Raw genomic sequence first — 3,740 nt, forward strand, 5'->3', positions numbered from 1 at the left:
GCTTGATGTCCTGATTTCTTTTATATTCATACGTATATATATTCTGACTTTCCTTGATACTTCCTTAGACAATATAATCCTGAGCCTGAATCCCACACGTGCAGGTTTTACTGTGAGAAATATCCACAGGAAGAAAAAGACGCAGCGGAGTGGGAGTTCTGTGTGCGCTCAAACGTCTCATCCAATCTCCTGAAAAGTCATTTTGCTTCACACCAAATATGTGCGCTCCAAATCCTGACCTGCACACTGCCACACTGAGCAAGTTGTTTCCACTGCATTTAAACTCAGTACACAAAACTGCACGTGCGACTTGTGCCGATCTCTATCGCCCACTCTCTGTGGCATGTAGACGAAAATGTCCCTGCAGCTGTTTGCAGTAAACTTGTATATGAAGGATTTCTAATCTGTAGATGAATGTTAATTCCTTTCCTGGCATTAGGGTGCCCACATCCCCACATCGGGGTGATTAGGGCTCAGTGTCAGTGTGGGTCGTCCTCCATTCGAGAGATCGGCGGTTCGACACTGAACCCTGAATTGCTCCTTGTGCATGGGTGTGTAAATGTGGTGTGAATGGTCAGATTAGATGGTATATAGATGTCCTCTGCCGTCTGTGTGAGTGTGACAAACACTGTGAAAGCGTCTTGAGTAGTCAGAAGACTAGAAAGGTGCTATATAAGTACAAGTCCATTTACCATTTACCATTGTTACAGTGTGTATTTTTCACAAACTGCAGCTCAAGGAGGAGAAACTGGATTATCTGTTGGTGTCTCCCTCTGGCCTTTGTGTTGGGATTAGGGACGCTGCTACAAAACATCTGCACAGTGTGTGTGTGTGTGTGTGTGTGTGTGTGTGTGTGTGTGTGTGTGTGTGTGTGTGTGTGTGTGTGTGTGTGTGTGTGTGTGTGTGTGTGTGTGTGTGTGTGTGTGTGTGTGTGTGTGTGTGTGTGTGTGTGTGTGTGTGTGTGTGTGTGTGTGTGTGTGTGTGTGTGTGTGTGTGTGTGTGTGTGTGTGTGTGTGTGTGTGTGTGTGTGTGTGTGTGTGTGTGTGTGTGTGTGTGTGTGTGTGTGTGTGTGTGAGATGTGATGTGATGTCACGTCACTCCAGCTTGGAGTGACATCACAGGCTTATCGAGCTATTGTGGAAGCGTGAGTTTCATTCTTCTTTGGAAAAAAGAAATTAGTGACATCAGCGCCAACTTCTTTTTTTATCCCTCTCGGATCTTTTGTTGTGAAGACAAAAAGATCTTCCACACGTCCTGTTTGTTTTCTTTTCAGTTTGGATTTGTCATAGGTCTTAATATGTTGAACATTATCTCATCTTCAGCAGTACGGCTACAATAGCTATAAACCGCTCGTAAAAAAATCAATAAAACAATACCAGTCACATAAAATGCACTTTATTTAGTATTGATAAAAGTCTTTTTACATCATAGAGGTACTGAGGACGACAGTTACAGATTGAGCTGTGGTGAGATTTTGGATTGATGCTGCACATTTCATTTTTGATCCTGTAATTACTTTCTGTAGTTCTGTATCCAAACAAAAATCCCTAAACCATAGGCTTGTTGCCCGGCCTGGGATGCACGTGAGGAGGGGAGAAGATGTTTTCGGTGTGGTTGTTTTGCACTGGCACTCTGCGAATAGTGTGTGTCTGTGAGTGTGTGTGCTGCTGCCGCTGTTTAAACCTAATCCCTGGTCGCTGTAATCTGGTGAGAGGGGGGATTTCTCCGTCCAGCAGATTGACCATGAGGATGTTATTGAGAGGGATGAGAGGCCAGAGGGTGATTACTCCATTTTGAAGAGTGGGAAGAGAAAGGGCGGGTTTGGGGTGGGGAAAGGGTGCTATTTTAGATTTTTGTTTCAGAGGAGCAGGGCAGGAGGACAGGGCACATCAAGTATTGTGATGGTGTGATCCTGGGTCACTGGGTGCTGGAGTTTGGACTTCACTAACCGCTGCAGACACCCTTTGTCAAGTCCAACATATGGGTTCTTTAAGGGTTTTTGTCTTAAAGGGGTAGTTCAGATATTATGAAGTGAGGTGGCATGGGGCACTCCTCCATACTGTTATAGGCACGGAAGTTGTTGAAGGTCGGATGAAGTGTACTTTATTCTAATATATTTACCATGCCATTAGACAACCCTGCTTAAGTTTAAGGGCACACTCACACTGTCCATCCGTACCTTGCCCCAGGATGTTTCACAGCTAAAGTCTAGTTTGTTTGACCAGTGTGAGTGCAACCGTACCGCTCCTAGACCCCACGTAAAACTTAAACAGTGCTCTGTGATGGCAAAGTGCAGTGGTGGAAATGATCTAAATAAAGCGTAGACTTTATTCTTAACTTAATTCTAAGTTTGCTGCCCCACCGTCCACAGGAGTACAAAGTTTAGCTTCTCCAAACTGAGGTTGTGGCGAGCGCCATCTACATCGACTGGTAAAGACCCTCCTACAGCCCCACTTCCAAAAAACCTGGACCATCCCTTCAAGAGTGGAGGAGAATAGAGACAACTTCCCCTAGTTCAAACCATTCAGTCCTAAGTCTGACTCTCAAACCTGTGAGCTGCAGCAGCTCTGGACTGTTTCCAGAGCAGAACAGGCTGAAGACGGACCAACTTCCTGTCCAAGAGGCGAGAGAAAGAAAAAACAACTTACCAATTTGCATTTTGCTGACGCTACCACTGAGAATATCTGACAGGCAGTGAGGAGGAAGGGCCCGAGCGTTTTACACGAGGGCATTTTAACTTGACACAAGGCTCAAACGGTGACCTTTTAGTTACAAGACAGTCTGTCTCTTAGCAGTCTGCAATGATGCTGAAGTCAGAGGTCTCTATATTTAGGTACGGACTTTATATTCCCTTCATCTCATACTGGAGCCGAGAGGAACATGATTGACACGTGTCTGCTGAGATTTGCTCTCATGTCAGTTCTTGCTCCGTAAGGCTGTGATGAAGCCTGGCTGTAAAGTTAGCCGCCTTCCATCGAAGCATGGTTTCACATTTATTACCGTGCATGTAAATTCATTCTTTGTATTGATTTCTGAGGCATTAGGATGCATTTGTGATTTTAAAAAAAAGTCACATGTTGCTGTTGGTGTGGCCTTGCAGCTGAGAATGTTTTGCACACTAGTTGGTGATTGGATGAAACCATCGCTAATCAGAGGAGGGGGTCTGAGACACCACTTATCTCCAATTTACAATGCTGCCCTTTCATCCCTTCCCAGGAGATGCAACAATCTAACCTCAAAGGACAACTGTTCACACATGGCCCGGATGACCCCAACGACTGTCGTTCAGACTCAATAGAGCACTAACGAAGTCGAAACCAACTGCCCACCAACGACTGTCACTCTAACGACGGGCGTGGGCACTTGGAGCACAAAGGGTGTCAGTGACATCATCGGCCTTGTGAGAGGTTAAATACCTGGATCTCCACACCAGTTAGTTGGTCCGGTCCCAGCCTGGTCCTGGTCCTGGTCCTGGTCCTGGTCCAGTCCCAGCCTGGTCAGATGCGTACATGAACTGATGAAGCCTCTTGGATGAGAGGTGAAACGTCTTCCTAGACAAATAACCAGTCCAGTTGTTTTTGACTGAAATTGCTTTGCGGATAACGATGACCTGGACGAATGAGAACATTCACAGGCTTGGATGAACTTAATTTCCCTTTTCTAATTTTTTATGTTGGAGACAGTAAACGGTTGAATTCTTAATTTCCCGCAGCTGTATTTGCTCAGTCATCGCTCATTCC

Source organism: Echiichthys vipera (genome assembly GCF_963691815.1).
Source record: "Echiichthys vipera genome assembly, chromosome: 8".
NCBI lineage: Eukaryota > Metazoa > Chordata > Actinopteri > Perciformes > Trachinidae > Echiichthys > Echiichthys vipera.